The 23446-nt window shown below is 38.1% G+C and overlaps 2 pseudogenes; one reads left to right on the top strand and one right to left on the bottom strand.

The window, feature by feature from the left end:
- LOC120002592 overlaps positions 1 to 21493 on the top strand; it is a 100563-nt pseudogene extending 79070 nt beyond the window's left edge.
- On the bottom strand, positions 11732 to 11831 carry LOC120003170 (annotated as a pseudogene).
- Positions 21494 to 23446: the final 1953 nt, after the last annotated feature.

Here is a 23446-nt window from a genome sequence, read left to right as displayed (position 1 = left end):
GCCCTGCTCTGCGTCATATGAGGCAAGGTGTGGGGGTTACTATTCTGGATGAAATACCACATCGGCCAGGGACGAGTCTTGGGTGCAGAATATAACACGCTGCAGACCTTAAACTATTGTCCAATCTTTTCTGGTATGGGCCAGGAGAGGTTGGGAACTGCCAGGCTGGGCTTGGTATGGGCCAAGTTCAGTGGTTGGTGGGGAGATTGGGCTTTAGTGGGTCAGGCTGTTACAACAACGGTCACTTTCATGCTTTGGGAATGCTCAATCATGTCCATACATGAGCTTTTCACGTTTTGTGCATTTTCAAACATAACTTGCTGTATTGGCAACTTTACCTCACTAAACATTGTATGAAAGCTAAAGTAGCAAGTTAGACTTCTAATAGCACTAAATAGAGTACAATGATCCACTTTGATGCTTTAGGAATGCTCAATTCTGTCCATAGATAAGTTTTTTGAGTTTTACGCAATCTCGAACATAACTTGATCCATTGGCATCTGTACCTAACGAAACGTTGTACGAAAGATAAACTAGCAACGTCGACTTCTAAGAACACTAAATAGAGTACAATGGTCCACTTTGATACTTTGGGAATGCTCAATTCTGTCCATGGATGAGCTTTTCACGTCTTGTGCAATTTCAAACATAACCTGGTCTATTGGCATCCTTAACTAATGAAATGTTTTACGAAAGGTAAACTATAAATTTAGACTTCTAAGAACACTAAACATAGGACGACAGTCCACTTTGATGGTTTAGGAATAGTCAATTCTTTCCATGTACAAGTTTTTCATGTTTTGTGCAACTGCGAACGTAACTTGGTCTATTGGCATCTTTACCTAACAAAATGTTATCCAAAAGCTAAACTATAGAGTTAAGACTTTTAAGAACACTAAATAGAGTACAACGGTCCACTTTGATGCTTTGGAATTGCTCAACTCTCTCCACAGATAAGCTTTTCATGTTTTTGTACAATTTCAAACATAACTTGATCTATTGGCATATTTACCTAATGAAACATTGTATGAAAGCTAAACTAACTAGTTAGACTACTAAAAACAAAAAATAGAGGACAACGTTCGTTCCACTTTCATGCTTTGGGAATGCTCAATTCTTTCCATGGACATGTTCTTCACGTTTTGTGCAATTTCGAACATAACTTGGTTTATTGGAATCTTTACCGAATGAAACGTTGTACCAGAGCTAAACTAGCAAGTTAGACTTCTAAGAACACTAAATAGAGTACAACGGTCCACTTTGATGCTTTAGAATGCTCAATTCTGTCCATAAACAAGTTTTTCACGTTTTGTGCAATTTCGAACGTAACTTGGTCTATTGTCATCTTTACCGAATGAAAAGTTCTACGAAAGCTAAACTAGAAACTTAGAATTCTAAGAACACTAGATATAGTACAACGGTCCACTTTGATGCCTTAAGAATGCTCAATTCTTTCCACATACAAGTTTTTCACTTTTTGTGCAATTTCTAACGTAATTTGGTCTATTGGCATCTTTACCTAACGAAACGTTCTCCAAAAGCTAAACTAGCAAGTTAAGACTTCTAAGAAAACAAAATAGATATAACGGTTCACTTTGATGCTTTGGAATTGCTAAACTCTCTTCATATATAAGCTTTTCATGTTTTTGTGCAATTTCAAACATAACTTGATCTATTGGCATCTTTACCTAACGAAACATTGTACGAAAGCTAAACTGGCTAGTTAGACTTATAAAAACACTAAATAGAGTACAACGGTCCACTTTGATGCTATGGGAATGCTCAATTATGTCTATAGACATGTTTTTCACATTTTGTGCAATTTCGAATATAACTTGGTCTATTGGAATCTTTACCGAATGAAACGTTGCACGAAAGCTAAACTAGCAAGTTAAACTTCTAAGAACACTAAATAGAGCACAACGGTCCACTTTGATGCTTTAGGAATGCTCAATTCCGTCCATAAACAAGTTTTTCACGTTTTACGCAATTTTGAATATAACTTGGTGCATTGACATCTTCACCGAACGAAACGTTGTATGAAAGCTAAACTAGAAACTTATACGTCAAAGAACACTAGATATAGTACAACGGTCCACTTTGATGTTTTAGGAATGGTCAACTCTATCCATAGACAAGTTTTTCACGTTTTGTGCAATTTCGAACGCAGCTTGCTCTATTGCCATCTTTACCTACCGAAATGTTGTCCAAAAGCTAAACTAGCAAGTTAAGACTTCTAAGAACACTAAATAGAGTACAACGGTCCACCTTGATTGTTTGGAATTTCTTAAATCTTTGCATAGACGAGCTTTTCAAGTTTTTGTGCAATTTCAAACATAACTTGGTCTACTGGCATATTTACCAAATGAAAGTTCGTAAAAAATCTTAACTAGCAAGTCAGATTTCTAAGAACACTAAATAGATAACAACTGTCCACTTTGATGCTTTGGGAATGCTCAATTCTATCCAAGGACTTGTTTTTCACGTTTTGTGCAATTTCGAACATAACTTGGTCTATTGGAGTCCTTACCGAATGAAACGTTGTACGAAAGCTAAACTAGCAAGTTACACTTCTAAGAACACTAAATAGAGTACAGCGGTCCAGTTTGACGCTTTAGGAATTCTCAATTCCGTCCATAAACAAGTTTTTCACGTTTTGTACAATTTTGAACATAACTTGGCTATTGGCATCTTTATCGAATGAGACGTTGTACGAAAGCTAAACTAGAAACTTATACTTCTAAGAACACAAAATATAGTACAACGGTCCACTTTGATGCTTTAGGAATGGTCAATTCTTTCCATAGACAAGTTTTTCACGTTTTGTGCAATTTCGAACGTAACTTGGTCTATTGGCATCTTTACCTAACGAGACGTTGTACGAAAGCTAAACTAGAAACTTATACTTCTAAGAACACAAAATATAGTACAACGGTCCACTTTGTTGCTTTAGGAATGGTCAATTCTTTCCATAGACAAGTTTTTCACGTTTTGTGCAATTTCGAACGTAACTTGGTCTATTGGCATCTTTACCTAACGAAACGTTGTCCAAAAGCTAAACTAGCAAGTTAAGACTTCTAAGAACACTAAATAGAGTACAACGGTCCACTATGATACTTTGGAATTTCTCAACTCTCTCCATAGCCGAGCTTTTCAAGTTTCTGTGCAATTTCGAACATTACTTGCTCTATTTGCATCTTTACCTATCGAAACGTTGTACGAAGGCTAAACTAGCAACTTCGACTTCTAAGAACGCTAAATAGTGTACAACGGTCCACTTTGATGCTTTGGGAATGCTCAGTTCTGTCCATGGACGTGCTTTTCACGTCTTGTGCAATTTCAAACACAACATGGTCTATTGGCATCTATACCTAACGAAACGTTGTACGAAAGCAAAAAACTAGAAACTTAGAATTCTAAGAACACTAAATAGAGTACAGCGGTCCACTTTGAAACTTTAGGAATGCTCAATTCCGTCCATAAACAAGTTTTTCACGTTTTGTGCAATTTTGAACATAACTTGGCTATTGGCATCTTTATCGAACGAGACGTTGTACGAAAGCTAAACTAGAAACTTATACTTCTAAGAACACTAAATATAGTACAAGGGTCCACTTTGATGCTTTAGGAATGGTCAATTATTTCCATAGGCAAGTTTTTCACGTTCCATGCAATTTCGAACGTAACTTGGCCTATTAGCATCTTTAGCTAATGAAACGTTGTCCAAAAGCTAAACTAGCAAGTTAAGAATTCTAAAAACACTAAATACATATCACTGTCCACTTTGATGCTTTGGAATAGCTCAACTCTCTCAATATACGAGCTTTTCAAGTTTTTGTGCAATTTCAAAGATAACTTGATCTATTGGCATCTTTACCTAACGAAGCATTGTGGGAAAGCTAAAATAACAAGTTAAGACTTCTAAGAACACTAAAAATAGTACAATGGTCACTTTGATGCTTTGGGAATGCTCAATCAAGTCCAAACACGAGCTTTTCACGTTTTGTTCAATTTCAAACATAACTTGTTATATTGGTAACTTTACCTCACCAAACATTGTATGAAAGCTAAAGTAGCTAGTTAGACTTCTAATAACACTAAATAGATTACAACGATCCACTTTGATGCTTTAGGAATGATCAATTCTGTCCATAGACAAGTTTTTAACGTTTTGGGCAATCTCGAACATAACTTGATCCATTGGCATCTTTACCTAACGAAATGTTGTACGAAACATAAACAAGCAACGTCGACTTCTAAGAACACTAAATAGAGTACAACGGTCCACTTTGATACTTTGGGAATGCTCAATTCTGTCCATGGATGAGCTTGTGCAATTTTAAACATAGCATTGTCAATTGGCATCTTTACCTAACGAAACGTTGTACGAAAGGTAAACTAGAAATTTAGACTTTTAAGAACACTAAATATAGGACAACAGTCCACTTTGATGCTTTAGGAATGGTCAATTCTTCCCATAGACCAGTTTTTCACGTTTTGTGCAATTTCGAGCATAACTTGGTCTATTGGCATCTTTACCTAACGAAATGTTGTCCAAAAGCTAAACTCGCTAGTTAGACTTCTAGAAACACTAAATTCAATGCAACGGTCCAATTTGATGCTTTGGCATTGCTCAATTCTGCTCATACACGAGCTTTTCACGTTTTATGGAGTTTCAAACATAACTTAGTGTATTGTCATCTTTACCTAATGAAACGTTGTACTAAGGCTAAACCAGCAAGTTAGACTTCTAAGAATACTAAATAGACTACAACGGTCCACTTTGATGCTTTGGGAATGTTCAATTCTTTCCATAGTCGAGCTTTTCTCATTTGCTTATTTTCAAACATAACTTGCTCTATTGGCATCTTTACCTTACGAGACATTGTACGAAAGCTAAACTGGCTAGTTAGACTTCTAAGAACACTAAATAAAGTACAACGGTCCCCTTTGATTCTTTGGTAATGCCAATTCTGTCCATACACGAGCTTTTCACGTTTTGTGTAATTTCAAACGTTACTTGCTCTAATGGAATCTTTACCAAATTAAATGTTGTACAAAAGCTAAACTAGCAACTTAGACTTCTAAGAACACTAAATAGAGTTTAACAGTATGCTTTGATGCTTTGGAATTGCTCAATTCTTTCCATAGATGAGCTTTTCAAGTTTCTATGCAATTTCAAACATAACTTTGTCTACTGGAATCTTTGTCCGAATGAAACGTTGTACGAAAGCGAAACTAGCTAGTTAGACTTATAAAAACACTAAATAGAGTACAACGGTCCACTTTGATGCTATGGGAATGCTCAATTATGTCTATAGACATGTTTTTCACGTTTTGTGCAATTTGGAACATCACTTGGTTTGTTGGAATCTTTACCGAATGAAACGTTGTACCAGAGCTAAACTAGCAAGTTAGACTTCTAAGAACACTAAATAGAGTACAACGGTCCACTTTGACGCTTTAGAATGCTCAATTCTGTCCATAAACAAGTTTTTGACGTTTTGTGCAATTTCGAACGTAACTTGGTCTATTGGCATCTTTACCGAACGAAACGTTGTACGAAAGCTAAACTAGAAACTTAGAATTCCAAGAACACTAATTATAGTACAACGGTCCAGTTTGATACCTTAGGAATGCTCAATTCTTTCCATAGACAAGTTTTTCACTTTTTGTGCAATTTGTAACGTAACTTGGTCTATTGGCATCTTTACCTAACGAAACGTTGTCCAAAAGCTAAACTAGCAAGTTAAGACTTCTGACAAAACAAAATAGATATAACGGTCCACTTTGATGCTTTGGAATTGCTAAACTCTCTTCATATATAAGCTTTTCATGTTTTTGTGCAATTTCAAACCCTAAACCCTAAACCCTAAACCCTAAACCTAAATCTATTGGCATCTTTACCTAACGAAACATTGCACGAAAGCTAAACTCGCTAGTTAGACTTATAAAAACACTAAATAGAGTACAACGGTCCACTTTGATGCTATGGGAATGCTCAATTATGTCAATAGACATGTTTTTCACGTTTTGTGCATTTTCGAATATAACTTGGTCTATTGGAATCTTTACTGAATGAAACGTTGCACGAAAGCTAAACTAGCAAGTTAGACTTCTAAGAACACTAAATAGAGCACAACCGTCAACTTTGATGCTTTAGGAATGCTGAATTCCGTCCATAAACAAGTTTTTCACATTTTACGCAATTTTAAATATAACTTGGTCCATTGACATCTTCACCGAACGAAACGTTGTACGAAAGCTAAACTAGAAACTTATACTTCAAAGAACACTAGATATAGTACAACGGTCCACTTTGATGTTTTAGGAATGGTCAATTCTTTCCATAGAAAAGTTTTTCACGTTTTGTGCAATTTCGAACGTAAGTTGCTCTATTGCCATCTTTACCTACCGAAACGTTGTCCAAAAGCTAAACTAGCAAGTTAAGACTTCTAAGAACACTAAATAGAGTACAACGGTCCACCTTGATGGTTTGGAATTTCTTAAATCTCTGCATAGACGAGCTTTTCAAGTTTTTGTGCAATTTCAAACATAACTTGGTCTACTGGCATATTTACCAAATGAAAGTTTGTACAAAAGCTTAACTAGCAAGTCAGATTTCTAAGAACACTAAATAGATAACAACTGTCCACTTTGATGCTTTGGGAATGCTCAATTCTATCCAAGGACTTGTTTTTCACGTTTTGTGCAATTTCGAACATAACTTGGTCTATTGGAGTCCTTACCGAATGAAACGTTGTACGAAAGCTAAACTAGCAAGTTATATTTATAAGAACACTAAATAGAGTACAACGGTCCAGTTTGACGCTTTAGGAATTCTCAATTCCGTCCATAAACAAGTTTTTCACGTTTTGTGTAGTTATGAACATAACTTGGCTATTGGCATCTTTATCGAACGAGACGTTGTACGAAAGCTAAACTAGAAACTTATACTTCTAAGAGCACTAAATATAGTACAACGGTCCACTTTGATGCTTTAGGAATGGTCAATTCTTTCCATGGACAAGTTTTTCATGTTTTGTGCAATTTCGAACGTAACTTGATCTATTGGCATCTTTACGTAACGAAACGTTTTCCAAAAGCTAAACTAGCAAGTTAAGACTTCTAACAACACTAAATAGAGTACAACGGTCCACTTTGATACTTTGGAATTTCTCAACTCTCTTCATAGCCGAGCTTTTCAAGTTTCTGTGCAATTTCGAACATAACTTGCTCTATTTGCATCTTTACCTATCGAAACGTTGTACGAAAGCTAAACTAGCAACTTCGACTTCTAAGAACGCTAAATAGTGTACAACGGTCCACTTTGATGCTTTGGGAATGCTCAATTCTGTCCATGGACGTGCTTTTCACGTCTTGTGAAATTTCAAACACAACATGGTCTATTGGCATGTATACCTAACGAAATGTTGTACGAAAGCAAAAAACTAGAAACTTAGAATTCTAAGAACACTAAATAGAGTACAGCGGTCCACTTTGACGCTCTAGGAATGCCTAACGAAACGTTGTACGAAAGGTAAACTAGAAATTTAGACTTTTAAGAACACTAAATATAGGACAACAGTCCACTTTGATGCTTTACGTTTTGTGCAATTTGGAGCGTAACTTGGTCTATTGGCATCTTTACCTAACGAAATGTTGTCCAAAAGCTAAACTCGCTAGTTAGACTTCTAGAAACACTAAATTCAGTGCAACGGTCCAATTTGATGCTTTGGCATTGCTCAATTATGCTCATACACGAGCTTTTCACGTTTTATGGAGTTTCAAACATAACTTAGTCTATTGGCATCTTTACCTAACGAAACGTTGTACTAAGGCTAAACTAGCAAGTTAGACTTCTAAGAATACTAAATAGACTACAACGGTCCACTTTGATGCTTTGGGAATGTTCAATTCTGTCCATAGTCGAGCTTTTCTCGTTTGCTTATTTTCAAACATAACTTGCTCTATTGGCATCTTTACCTTACGAGACATTGTATGAAAGCTAAACTGGCTAGTTAGACTTCTAAGAACACTAAATAAAGTACAACGGTCCCCTTTGATTCTTTGGGAATGCCAATTCTGTCCATACACGAGCTTTTCACGTTTTGTGTAATTTCAAATGTTACTTGCTCTAATGGCATTTTTACCAAATTAAACGTTGTACAAAAGCTAAACTAGCAACTTAGACTTCTAAGAACACTAAATAGAGTTTAACGGTATGCTTTGATGCTTTGGAATTGCTCAATTCTTTCCATAGATGAGCTTTTCAAGTTTCTATGCAATTTAAAACATAACTTGGTCTACTGGAATCTTTGTCCGAATGAAATGTTGTACGAAAGTGAAACTAGCAAGTTGGACTTCTAAGAAAACTTAATAGAGTACAACGGTCCACTTTGATGCTTTAGGAATGCTCAATTCTGTCCATAAACAAGTTTTTCATGTTTTGCGTAATTTTGAACGTAACTTGGTCTATTGACATCTTTACCTAGTGAAACGTTGTACGAAAGCTAAACTATAAACTATACTTCTAAGAACACTAAATATAGTACAACGGTCCACTTTGATTCCTTAGGAATGGTCAATTCTTTTGATAGACAAGTTTTTCACGTTTCGCTCAATTTCGAACGTAACTTGGTCTATTGGCATCTTTTCCTAACGAAACATTGTCCAAAAGCTAAGCAAGCTAGTTAGACTTCAGAAAATACTAAATGCAGGGCAACGGTCCACTTTAATGCTTTGGCAATGCTCAATTCCGTTCATACACGAGCTTTTCACGTTTTATGCAATTTCAAACGTAACTTGCTCTATTGGCATTTTACCTAACGAAACGTTGTACTAAGGCTAAACTAGTCATTTAGAATTCTAGGAACACTAAATAGACTACAGCGGTCAACTTTGATGCTTTGGGAATGCTTAGGAAGCATGCCATGGCTATCACACTTTGTGATGAGCAACTGATTGGACCTCTATTTTGAGGTTCCAATGTCTTTTAATTAGGATGTTCTAGCACTTAGCTAATGTATTTGATTGCATTTTAGCTTAGTTTTACACTTACGAATGTTTCCCCTTGGTTTTGTAGGAATCGGACCTTGTTCGGGCAAGTTGGAGCACGTTTTGGGGACTTTTTGCTGTGAGGTGTCGGGACACCGCTCAAGGTGTCCGGACACTTACTGTCCGGACACCCACATTAGGTGTCCGGACACGTTCTTTGAAAAATGAGATAGAGCCTATGACGAAGACTTGATGAAGCCCAGGTGTCCGACCACCTTCCGAAGCCGTCCGGACACCTACCGCGGATCTGCAATTTTCTACACCAAAATTTCAAGGGCATTTGGGGTAAATCATGTATGTAACCAATGGGGAACGTTTGTATAAGGGTAGTTAGGTATTTTCAATGGTAAAAGGAGGAGAAAACCCTAAGATTTCTTCTTCCTTCTCATATTTCATCTCACACAACATCTAGCCTCCATAGTTTTTCTCTCTTTCTCTCTCTAGGGTTTTACTTAGTTCTTGTGATCTTGATTGTAAACATTGGTTTTCATCTATAAAATTGATGTTTATTCTCATTATAATGAGTGGCTAAGTTCCCTTTCTAGTTTCTAGTCCCGAACGGTGGGTGGAAGGTTTCGATTACTCAAGGTATGCTCAAAGAATCGTAGCTCCGATTTCTCTCTTTTAATTTCGTGATAGTTGTGTGATTGGATCTACGGGAATGACATTTTTTATTGTATTCTTGGATTGTCTAGTCTAGGGATTGCATCTAATGTGTTCGATTGAGAATTGTTAAACCCATTGCATGATTTCCTTAATTAATTGAGTTTTTCATTGCATAGCTATTAATTATGTGTATTGATGATGGGGTTTTGGGTTAATTTAGGAATGTGCATGGGAGAGTTATGGTTAATTGATCTTTGAGTGTGAAACTAGGGTGTTAGCCAAGCCGAGTCCCAAGGGGGAACATTAATCCATAATATTAGGTGCTTATCCCTTTGCGTTCATCGTAGATTAAGAGACCCGATAGCCTACATGTATGAATTGAAGTCTTATATCCCAATTCTCTTTGCATATGCATGATTGATAGTATCACACAATGCATTGTGTATGGTTGTGTGTGTTTGCAATGATACCTTGAGTATGAGAACCAAGTAGCCACCGGGACGGACTAGAGGCTAGGTTTTTAATTAATTGTTTTAAATCCAATTTGTACTTACTTTGATTACAAAATCGCTCATGCTACCGAGTCATTCGGCCCATTTCTTTTACTTGCTTTTATTTGATATTCATTGTGTTTATTAGTGTTAGCTAGTCATTTGCATATCATTCACTTCAAATTTGCATTGCTTCCTCGTGGATCGATACCGGACTCATCGGTTTATTACTTGACGATACCCTACACTTGGGGTAAGTACACACACACACTTTGGTGTCGGTTAAGTTTTTGGCGCCGTTGCCGGGGAAGCGGATGTCAAAGACGGAGCTGGGTGGCTTGTAGATGCTAGCTTTATGCTATTAAACACCATCAAATAAGGAAGGAGCACGGTCACGCTTCAAGGGTAACTTCGTTCCTCCCTTTTACTTGCTTTCTAGTGTAGTTGATTTAGTGTAGTGGCTGAAAAAAAAAAAAAAAATTTGTGAGGAGAACTTGGCGGATGGGGCTAACTTAGATTCCTGTGGGCGATGGATGCCATCTTGTTTGCTGCTTGGTAGTGATACGTTGTTTGAGAGAGCTTTGCGCATTTTTCTTTCTATCACTACTTGCTACATCTTGGTGTGTTATTGTTCCTAAGGTTGATCGTTGTTCTATTCCTATCTTTGCTCTCGTTCTTGGTAGTTCCTTGATTGAAAATCTTGTGTTACTTGACGTGGTTGATTGCTACTTTTGTGTGCTACTTGCTATTGTTCCTTGCCATCATGTCTCAACCTAGAGATAATGTTAGTGGGCATGGGTCTAATAGAGATGGGATAGGTGGTGATATAAATGTGAGTGATGCGGGGAGTGTACGTGGGGGTGATATGAATCTTGATGCATTGCGTCGTCTTTTGCAACATGTGAACATTGATGAATTAATGAATCCTGTGCAAGGGCAAGATGCCCAAAATTTGCCAAATGTTCCAGTTGAGCATGCTTTGCAAAATGCACCTCAACCACTTCAACACGACAATGCGGTGCAATTTGCCCCACAAAATGTCTACCAACCTCCCAATATGCCTCCCGCATACCATATGCCTCCCCCATATAACTATGTGCATCCCATGTATTACAATATGCCTCAAATGCCACAAGTGCCACAATATGCTCCTTTTGGGCAAAACTTTCATGCACCTCCTCCTATGGAGTACCTTCATGCCCAAGCCCAAGAGCATCGCACTTTGAGGGAGCTTACACATCCCGCAAGGCAAACCCAACCTTCTTGCATCATCATGCCACCGAACCAACAAAATGTGAGCCTTAAACCATCCATGTTCCAAATGATTCCCAAATTCCATGGAATGGAATCGAAACGACCATATTCACATGTGCGTGATTTTGAATCGGTGTGTACTACTTTTGGTGATGTCACATGCTCACAAGAAATTTTGAGACTCAAACTTTTTCCATTCTCTTTGAAGGATCATGCAAAACAATGGTTTGAGAACTTACGCCCCCAATCCATTGTGACTTGGGTGGCAATGCAAGAAGAATTTCTTAACAAATATTTTCCTTCCCACCGTACCATCTCTTACCAAACACAAATCATGAATTTTCATTGCAAAGAACATGAAATCTTCTTCCAAGCTTGGGAGAGGTTTAAAGATTTGTTGTTTATGTGCCCTCACCATGGATTTCAAAAATTTCAAATTGTGAATTTTTTCCACAAATCTTTGACTCCATCTTTGAAGAAATTGGTCTCCACCATAACTCAAGGTGATTTTTTGAATAGGGATGCCAATGAAGCATTCACTTTCTTTGATGGGTTGGCGGAGGAATCTCGATCTTGGGAAGCTCCTCCACTAACCCGACATGATGTTGTGCCAAACTCTAGTGGCAAGTTTGTTTGAATGAAAATGATGATGTGCATGCTAAACTTGCTTTGTTGTCCAAGAAATTGGAGTCCTTAGAGTCACAAAAGGCCCCTATAAATGTGGTTGGTGTTGATGAACAAGTTGCTTGTACTTTGTGTGAAAGTAGGGATCATAGGACGGATGAGTGTAATGCTCTACCGGCTTGTAAGGAAGTCCTATTTGGGCAAGGTTACAATGGGAACAATTCTCAAAACTTTAGAAAGCCCTACCCTACTAATAACCAAGGCAACAATTCTTACAATGAGAATTACCCTTGGAGGAATCATCCAAACTTTGGGTGGAGGAATGATGGGAATGCTCAATCTCAATCACTCCCCACTCCACCCCAACAACAATTGCCTCCTCCAAGTGTTACACAACCACCTCCACAACCTTACATTCCACCTCCTAAGAGGTCTCTTGAAGACACTCTTAACATTTTCATGCAAGCTCAAATAGGGGAGAATCAAAAGGCCACCAAATTCCAAGAACAAACCAATAGAGCCATTGAGGATATTAAGAGTCAAATCACTAAGGTCACCCAAGCTCTCACCACATATGAGAAGGGTAAATTCCCAGCTCAACCATATCCCAATCCATCCAAACCAGCCAATGTGGTGGAATCTACTAGTGGGGGGGGTGAGTGGACATGAACAAGCCCAATCCATCCTCACTTTGAGGAATGGACGCGTTGTGGATAGGCCCATACCAAATGAGAATGTTGATCAAAGTGATGAGGTGCAGAATTTTGGGGATAGTGTGGGGAGGAAAGACAAAGGAAATAGTGGAAAGGAGAATAGTTTGGAGAAAATTGTGCAGGAAAATGGTACACTTGATGCAAGTGTCCGGACACCTATTTTGGATCATCCGGACAATGCATCCAGAAATTTAGAGAAAGGTGAGAAAATACCAAGAAACGATGAGGCGAGTGAGGGACAATCACATAGGACAAGGGTAGACACGTCTAAGGATAAAGAGTGTATCCCAAGGCCACCATTTCCTCACCGATTAGGGAAGAAAACCAATGAGGCTCTACATAAAGAGATGTTTGAACTTTTCAAACAAGTGAAAGTGAACATACCTCTTTTAGATGCCATCAAACAAGTTCCCTCGTATGCAAAGTTCCTCAAGGATTTGTGTACCGTGAAACGCAAATTGAATGTGAAGGAGAAGGCATTTCTTACAGAGCAAGCAAGCTCCATCTTACAAGCCACCACTCCACCTAAATATAAGGATCCCGGTTGCCCTACCATTCCCATAGTCATAGGGAACCATAGGATTGAGCAAGCATTGTTGGATTTAGGTGCTAGTGTTAATCTCCTTCCATACTCGGTCTATCAACAAATGGGGTTAGGTGAGCTTAAGCCTACAAGAATTACTTTGCAACTAGCCAATAGATCCGTCAAGATTCTTAGGGGAATAGTTGAAGACGTACTAGTTCAAGTGGATGAATTTTACTTCCCGGTTGACTTTGTGGTTTTAGATACTCAACCCCTCCCTAGCTTTAGCAAACCAATTTCGGTCCTTTTAGGTAGACCCTTCCTAGCAACCTCAAATGCTTTGATCAATTGTAGGAATGGTATCATGGTGCTATCTTTTGGGAATATGACCGCGGAGATGAACATCTTTAATGTGTCTAAGCAAATGGGAGAGTTTGAAGACATTAGGGAAGTAGATTGGATCCATTCATATGTTGAGGAGAACTTCGAGAAAACTCTTGCTAGGGATTCGGTGGAAGGTGTGCTAGCTTTGAGCGAAAAAGGTAGTCAATTTCTAGTTGAGGAAGAGGAAATTAATGAGGTTTTGGAGTCTTTAGCTATCCATAGCATAGGACGATTCAACCCACCTATTGAGGAATTAGAACCTTCCAAGACTAAGCTTGAATCATCTCTAGAGCATCCACCAACACCGGAAAGGAAACCCTTACCAAGTGAATTAAAATATGTGTTTTTGGGCGAGAAGGAGTCATACCCCGTTGTGATATCTTCCCTACTTACTTCTCCCCAAGAAGAGAAACTTGTTCAAGTTTTGCAAAGGTATAGACGGGCAATAGGTTGGACAATTGCTGATTTGAAGGGTATTAGTCCTTTGGTTTGTACTCATAGGATTTACATGGAAGAGGAAGCTAAGCCCGTTAGACAAATGCAAAGACATTTGAATCCAAACATGAAGGAGGTAGTTAGGGGGGAGGTACTAAAATTGCTTGACGCGGGGATCATTTATCCCATTGCGGATTCCAAATGGGTATCTCCTACCCAAGTGGTCCCCAAAAAGTCCAGAGTTACGGTAGTTAAGAATGACAAGAACGAATTGGTGCCCACTCGAATTCAAACCGGGTGGCGTATGTGTATTGACTACCGTAGACTCAATATGGTTACTAGAAAGGACCATTTCCCCTTACCTTTCCTTGACCAAGTCCTTGAGAGAGTAGCGGGTCGAGCCTATTATTGCTTCCTTGATGGGTATTCTGGATATAATCAAATAGAGATTGCCTTAGAAGACCAAGACAAGACCACATTCACATGTCCATTCGGAACTTTTGCTTATAGACGCATGCCTTTTGGGTTATGCAATGCTCCGGCTACCTTTCAAAGGTGCATGATGAGTATCTTTAGTGACATGGTTGAGAAGATTGTGGAGGTCTTTATGGATGATTTCTCGGTTTACGGAGACACCTATGACCAATGCCTTGCTAATTTGGCAAGTGTGTTAAAAAGATGTGAGGAGAGCCAATTGGTTCTCAATTGGGAAAAGTGTCATTTCATGGTGACACATGGAATTGTATTGGGACACATTGTGTCGTCAAAAGGGATAGAGGTTGACAAGGCAAAAATTGAATTAATTCAAAAGTTACCTCCCCCTACATGTGTTAAAGATGTGAGATCTTTTTTGGGTCATGCGGGTTTCTATAGAAGGTTTATTAATTCTTTTAGTGCCATTGCCAAACCTTTAAGTAACTTGCTTGCTCAAGATGTCTCTTTTGAATGGACACCACAATGTCAACAAGCTTTTGATGATTTGAAAGGTGCCCTAACCACCGCACCCATTATGCAAACTCCCGATTGGAGTATGCCCTTTGAACTCATGTGTGATGCAAGTGATGTGGCGGTTGGGGCGGTCCTAGGACAAAGAAAAGAAAAACATGCTCATGTTATATACTATGCTAGTAAGACTTTGAATGATGCTCAAGTGAATTATACCACTACCGAAAAGGAATTACTAGCTATAGTTTTTGCCTTGGACAAGTTTAGGTCCTATTTGGTTGGCTCGAAAGTCATCATCTTTACCGACCATGCAGCTTTGAAGTATCTACTTTCAAAAGCTGATGCCAAGCCTAGGTTGTTAAGATGGATTCTCTTACTTCAAGAATTTGACCTTGAAATTAAAGATAAGAAAGGAGTGGAGAATGTAGTAGCCGACCATCTCTCTCGACTTCCCGGACAAAATTTGATTTCACATGGCCTACCCATCAATGAGCATTTCCCGGATGAACAACTCCTCCTCACTAATGCCATCTCTTCTAAATTGACTCCATGGTATGCGGACATTGCCAACTTTTTGGTGACCGGAAACATGCCATCTCATTGGAGTAAGATTGATAGATCCAAATTTCTTCGCAATGTGCGAAACTTCTTTTGGGATGACCCATATTTGTTCAAGTATTGTTCTGATCAAGTGATTAGGAGGTGCATTCCCGATAATGAATTTGAAAGTGTCATGGCCTTTTGCCATAAATATGCTTGTGGATGCCATTTTTCCTCCAAAAAGACCGCAGCCAAAATTCTTCAAAGTGGCTTATATTGGCCTTCTTTGCACAAAGATGTCCATGCTTATTGCCTATCTTGTGACAATTGCCAAAGGCTAGGTAATTTAGGAAAACGTGAGATGATGCCCCTCCAACCTATTAACATTTTGGAAATTTTCGATTGTTGGGCCATTGACTTCATGGGACCCTTCCCTAATTCATTTGGTTATTTGTATATCTTGGTTGGTGTGGATTATGTGTCCAAGTGGGTAGAAGCCATCCCTTCTCGAACAAATGATCACCAAGTTGTGATAAAATTTTTAAAAGAAAACATTTTCTCAAGATTTGGGATGCCTCGAGCCATCATAAGTGATGGTGGGTCTCACTTTTGCAATGCCCCGGTTAGAACTTTGATGAAACGATATGGCATTTTGCACAAAGTTGGCACCCCATATCATCCACAAACAAGTGGCCAAGCGGAATTGGCAAATAGGGAGATTAAACGTATTCTTGAAAAAACGGTTGGTCCCAATAGAAAAGATTGGTCTTCAAAATTGATTGATGCTTTGTGGGCTTACCGTACTGCGTATAAGACTTCCCTTGGAATGTCTCCTTATAGACTTGTCTATGGCAAGGCTTGCCACTTGCCGGTGGAATTGGAGCACAAGGCCTATTGGGCCATTCGCACTTTGAATGACTCCACCGATCAAGTTGGGGGGCATCGCAAACTCCAAATCCAAGAGATTGAGGAGTTGAGGAATGATGCTTTTGAAAATGCTAAAATTGCTAAGCTTAAAATGAAAAGATACCATGACAAGCACATTGTGAGGAAAGTTTTTCATGAGGGACAAAAGGTTCTTTTATACAACTCCCGGTTACACTTGTTTCCCGGGAAGTTACGTACCAAATGGACCGGACCTTTTATTATCCGTAAGGTTTCCCCATATGGAAGCATTGACATTGATGATCCTAGGAGTGGAAAAACTTTTAAGGTTAATGGCCAACGTTTGAAACCATACTTGGAAAATTTTAATGAATTGGCCGAAGAATGGGACCTTGTGGATCCCACTCCTTCCTAGTGTGCGTGAAAAGAGCTCTCTTGTAAATATGTAGTGTTAGATTATTTTTCATTCATTTTTGATGTGTTTTTGTATGTTCACAATGTATTTCACAATTTGTTCTTGCCTTGTTTTCCATTCTTGACATTGGGGACAATGTCTCATTTAAGTTGGGGGGTGAGGGAATTGTGAATCCATTGTGAAACTTGCTTTATTTTGGTGTGCTTTTGTGAATATCAAAAATTTGAAAATTTTGAAAAAAAAAAAAAAAGTCTTGTTGTGTCATGCTTGGATAGTGTGGTTGGTATTAACTTTTTCAGGACATGCTTCGTTTCTCATGATTCCAACCACTTTTGAAGAGTATGGTATGACTTCCTACCCTTTATCCTATTGTGTTGTGCTTTGTTGTTCATACATGCTAGATGGACTTTAGGAGGGGACGGGTAGGTGCTTTTAGGGATTCACTACCAATTTGACTGTTAATTTCTTATTCTTGTTCAAACGTGCAAGTGTAGAGTAGGTTTCTTGATTTCTTTTGTGAAGTTGATACATGCAATTGAGTGGGATAACTATAATCAATTTCTCTTGGAATGATTGAGACCTAGTTTGATATAGAATTGTGCAGTTGAGCAGACATCTTGGCATTGAAGCATTTGTATGACTGCGTTTTTGGATCATTTTGTCTGAAAAATTACCTTTTTACCATTCTCATTCCTTTGAGCCATTCTTCATTGATACACATTGGGTTTCGGGTGATGTTTTTCATTGATATTCATTTGCCATCTTATGCGCGTGTTCTTCAATAGCTTTGCATCCATTACATTTGATTACTGAGAGGTGTGATTTTTGTATTTTGCCACTTGCTTGTGAACTTAGGATTGAAGGATTCATTAGGTTGAGAGATTTGAGCCTAACCTATTCATTTGTGAGTGATTATAAGCCAAAATTTCTTTAAGCTTCTTGATTTCACTTACAAGCCTTGTGTGAGCTATTTTCCCAAATATTTCCCACCTTTGGTTGCAAGGTTGAGTAGGAGCTTGAAAAATAAATCGGTAGTGATATTACCCCTCCTTATTATGAGAAAAAAATTATGAGGGTTGTTGTATAAATGATGTTATATTCAAAAAAAAAAAACAAAAACAAAAACAAAAGAAAAGGAAAAAAATGCATAGAAAAGAGAAGAAAAATATCAAAAAAAAAAAGAAAAAAAAAAAGAAAAAGAAGGTGTATGCAATAAAGTTAATCCTTTGTGTGTAAAGCATGAGAAGTGTTTGAAATTGTGGTACACTGGAAGGGGTGACAAAAATGAGAGTTTAGCTCACATGTTTGAACTTAACCTTGCAACTTGTTACCTAGATCCAAATTCTTCCTACCTTGTCCCATGACCACATTACAACCCATTTAACCTTTGGATGAATTTGATCCAAGGTAAGCAAGTGAGTTGGTGAATGCATTAATTGCTTTTGTAGGTGATTTCTTTCTCAAAGCTATGCCCATCCAAATTATCTTTTATAAGCACATACATTTAATTCAATTGTGTAAGTAATTCACTTAGCACAATGCTTTCATGTTTTTGTGTACATTTGGGATTGAGAATTTATGAACACCAAAAGGGTCCATAACAAGGTTTTGCTTGTGTGAATATGTTGAGTTGTCTAGTTTGATTGCACATATATTTTTCATAGTATAAAATGTTCTTGGTCATTTTTAAGGGGATTGAGATTGATTTTCCAAAGATTTTGCATGTTTTTGACCAAGCAGGGGAATTGGGGGATTAGCTCTACTTCTTACATGTGAGAACTTAAGAATCATTTATGGTGCTTTCAAAGTAATGGTGGATCCCTTGGCAAGTGTTTGTGGGTATCGCTCTGATAAGCCCTCACGAGACTACAACTCGTCCACTAGGGTGACCTAGGGGTTTAAAGGCTTGTTGCATGCGCTAAATGCAACCGTGATGCCTACGTCAGTGAGTTAGGATTTTATTTAGTAGATTTTAGTTTTAGGTAGTGATTGCATTGCTAGAGACTAGCAACGTCTAAGTTGGGGGGTGTGATTGGACCTCTATTTTGAGGTTCCAATGTCTTTTAATTAGTATGTTCTAGCACTTAGCTAATGTATTTGATTGCATTTTAGCTTAGTTTTACACTTACGAATGTTTCCCCTTGGTTTTGTAGGAATCGGACCTTGTTCGGGCAAGTTGGAGCACGTTTTGGGCACTTTTTGCTGTGAGGTGTCGGGACACCTCTCAAGGTGTCCGGACACTTACTGTCCGGACACCCACATTAGGTGTCCGGACACTTTCTTTGAAAAATGAGACAGAGCCTATAACGAAGACTTGATGAAGCCCCGGTGTCCGGACACCTTCCGAAGCCGTCCGGACACATACCGCGGATCTACAATATTCTACACCAAAATTTCAAGGGCATTTGGGGTAAATCATGTATGTAACCAATGGGGAACGTTTGTATAAGGGTAGTTAGGTATTTTCAATGGTAAAAGGAGGAGAAAACCCTAAGATTTCTTCTTCCTTCTCATATTTCATCTCACACAACATCTAGCCTCCATAGTTTTTCTCTCTTTCTCTCTCTAGGGTTTTACTTAGTTCTTGTGATCTTGATTGTAAACATTGGTTTTCATCTATAAAATTGATGTTTATTCTCATTATAATGAGTGGCTAAGTTCCCTTTCTAGTTTCTAGTCCCGAATGGTGGGTGCAAGGTTTCGATTACTCAAGGTATGCTCAAAGAATCGTAGCTCCGATTTCTCTCTTTTAATTTCGTGATAGTTGTGTGATTGGATCTATGGGAATGACATTTTTTATTGTATTCTTGGATTGTCTAGTCTAGGGATTGCATCTAATGTGTTCGATTGAGAATTGTTAAACCCATTGCATGATTTCCTTAATTAATTGAGTTTTTCATTGCATAGCTATTAATTATGTGTATTGATGATGGGGTTTTGGGTTAATTTAGGAATGTGCATGGGAGAGTTATGGTTAATTGATCTTTGAGTGTGAAACTAGGGTGTTAGCCAAGCCGAGCCCCAAGGGGGAACATTAATCCATAATATTAGGTGCTTATCCCTTTGCGTTCATCGTAGATTAAGAGACCCGATGTCCTACATGTATGAATTGAAGTCTTATATCCCAATTCTCTTTGCATATGCATGATTGATAGTATCACACAATGCATTGTGTATGGTTGTGTGTGTTTGCAATGATACCTTGAGTATGAGAACCGAGTAGCCACCGAGACGGACTAGAGACTAGGTTTTTAATTAATTGTTTTAAATCCAATTTGTACTTACTTTGATTACAAAATCGCTCATGCTACCGAGTCATTCGGCCCATTTCTTTTACTTGCTTTTATTTGATATTCATTGTGTTTATTAGTGTTAGCTAGTCATTTGCATATCATTCACTTCAAATTTGCATTGCTTCCTCGTGGATCGATACCGGACTCATCGGTTTATTACTTGACGATACCCTACACTTGGGGTAAGTACACACACACACTTTGGTGTCGGTCAGCAACAAAGCCGAGTTGCTACAAAGTTGGAAGAGCAGAAAGTTCAAGAACAAGAGCAGCCATTTCAACAGTCACGTCGTGCAATCATATATGGGTTGCCTGACCCCGATAAACCTGCTCCACCTGTGAGACCTTATGTTCCTCCAATCCCGTTTCCAGGGCGTCTTATGAGAAATAAAGAAGAAATGTCATCATTGCAAAAGACAATCCCAAAGGCGGATGTGGAACCTTCTGTTGTGCAAGAAGAGAAGAAAGTAGATGAGAATAAGGTGGTTCAACTAACTGAAGAGTGTAGTGTCATATCACAAAAGAAGTTGCCGCCAAAGCTTAAGGATACAGGAAGTTTCACTATACCTTGTTACATAGCTAATCAAAATTTTGAACATGCTTTATTAGATTTGGGTGCATCAGTTAATCTAATGTCTCTCTCTGTCTTTGAATCTTTGAATGTAGGTGCGCTCAAAAAGACCTCTGTGGGCATACAATTGGCTGATCGATCTATTTGATATCCTAGGGGAGTACTAGAAGACGTTTCCGTTGAGGTACATGGACTAATTTTTCCAGCTAACTTTCTAGTACTTGATATGCAAGATTGCCAAGGTCATGGAGAAGAGTTTCCGCTGATTTTGGGACAACCATTCATGAAAACTGCAAGGATGACAATTGATGTGTACAAAGGCACGCTGACAATGACAAATAATGAGGAGACAGTGACCTTCAAGCCCAAGGCAGCACAAGGTGAGAAATCAATGGAGAAAGTGCTCACTATTAAAGATTACATTGTGGAGAAAGAAGGACATCCAACTAAGGTTGAGTCTATGAATCTACCTAGAGTCATGCCATACGAGAGAGGTAAGCATACTCCCGCCTTTGAGTCCTTTTCTTTATCCACTAACAAGTTGTTCCCCTCAATTGTGAAAGTACCCCAAGATAAAATCCTCCAACAAGCGGTTTTTGGAAAAAGGGAAAAAGGATATTCAGATCCTTTTGAGAAATCAACTGCTCTTACAACTCTGAGTAATGAAAGGCATACTTTAGATGTTGAACTGGGTGTTGCTAGAGGAAGGCGATTGTTACCACCCAATGAACTGAAAGTGGGCTTCCAAGTTCACTAATTTAACTACTTGAAGAGTTACGTCTCGCCTAGACGTTAAATAAAGCGCTTGGTGGGAGGCAACCCACCCGGTAAATTCGTTTCTTTTATTGTATATTATTTTAGTTTATTATAGAAGAGCACTCATCCCACACTGAATTGAATTGCTATTTGTGAATTAAATGCCGAAAGAAAAGTTGTGCCAAAGCACTGGATTGAAACAATTTTATGGGACAACTCGGGACGAACCAGAATATGTTCCATATATGTACAGAAAGCTATGGATGTCTAGTTTCTGCAGAATTTTACGGTTCATGAATCCGAGCTCAGATGAAGAAGAAATTGATGATTTTACGACAGCTGCGCAGTGCAGAATTCTACGCGGGAAATATTTCCCGGATGTTTTCGCAGTCAGGTTGTATTGCTCTAACTCAGTACTTTTTCTTTGTGTTTTTTTGCACATTATTCCATGCACTGAGGACATTGCATAATTCAAGTGTGGGGGTGAGAATAGCTTGTTTTGAAAAAAAATTTTGAAAAAATTTATTTAGTTCCTTCCAATGCGATGATGAGACATAAATTGTTTAGGTCTAAAATTAGTTTGTTAGTAAAGAGAATTTTCACTAGAATTGAGCTTGAATTACAATTTTTCATGGGCCAATATTAACATGATATGTTGATTGAGAAAGAAGCATGTTTAGACTTGATGTAGACTTGCATAATTACCCTTGTGAGTTTTGAGCCTATATGATTGATACATTATGCATATCAATCCAATTTCTTTCTTGTGTGCTCTCATGATTACATGTTTCTCTAGAACTTTCTTTAAACCTTTTTGAGACTATATTGATACATGTGATGACATGAATATGATTTAGGCATTAGGATGATACAACCATAGCCAAATTGCCTATATCCTAATGTATTTATCCACTAGGAAGCCCTTTGAGCCTAAATAACCCTTTTTACTCATGAAACTTATCTACTTGACCCTTTAACTCGAAAAACAATTACTTACCTAATTCTAAGGAATTAGTAGAGCATACCATAAGAGTTTTCAAGTGTCGATTGTGTTTAGTATGTTGAGTTTGATGATGAAAAGAATTAAGTGTGGGGGAGTTTTTGTTTGTTTTGGGATGTTATTTGGTGAAGAATAAGTGTGATATCGAACACATGTGCATTAATGTGTCGAAAAGAAAATAAGAAGAAGAAGAAGAAAAATATGTAGTATGATTCGACATTGTTCTGAAAAAAAAAAAAAAGAAGAGAGTAAAAAAAGAAGAAAAAAAAAGTTTATGTGCATAGTGAAAGAAATCTTGAAGTTGTGAAGGATTGGTGGAGTAATAAATATTGAGAAAATTGCCCTAATTTTTGTGTGCTCTAATTTTTGTGTGCTCTACTAGTTCTTTAGAAATTTTGTGATTTCATATACCATTTTTTTTTCTCTTTACCTTCACCCTTGGCCCCATTACAACCTTGAATAAAGACCTCTTGATTCATGAAGTTACATGATTTTAATAGTGTATAATAGGTGGACAAGCAAGCATATGGTAGGGCTGTTTTCATGAGATTAATTGAGTGCAAACACTTTACTACCACTAAATTGAGTGAATCTTGAGAGTATTCCTAGTGAGAGGTTGCAATTGAGCTTGAATGTGCACTATTTCGATTGAGATATGTTGTGTTGATGTTGGCCTAATTCTAAACATATATATTTGAGCATGATTCTTTGTGAAATTCTTTAGCTAATGACTAGTTTACAAGACATCTTTGGTGCTTGAGCGAGATTGGAAGGACTATTTTAAATGTTTGTGGGTGTCGTTCTGGTAAACCCTCACGAGACTATAACTCGTCCACTAGGGACACCTAGGGGTTTAAAGGCTTGTGTCACATGCTTAGTGCCACCGCGATTCGTACGAAATTGAGTTAGGTTTTTTATTTTTATTTTTGTTTTACTCGAGGACGAGCAAAAACT

Source organism: Tripterygium wilfordii, chromosome 7 (genome assembly GCF_013401445.1).
Source record: "Tripterygium wilfordii isolate XIE 37 chromosome 7, ASM1340144v1, whole genome shotgun sequence".
Lineage (NCBI taxonomy): Eukaryota > Viridiplantae > Streptophyta > Magnoliopsida > Celastrales > Celastraceae > Tripterygium > Tripterygium wilfordii.
The sequence above is the reverse complement of the archived record's forward strand: the minus strand, read 5'-3'. Positions and strand labels throughout refer to the sequence as shown.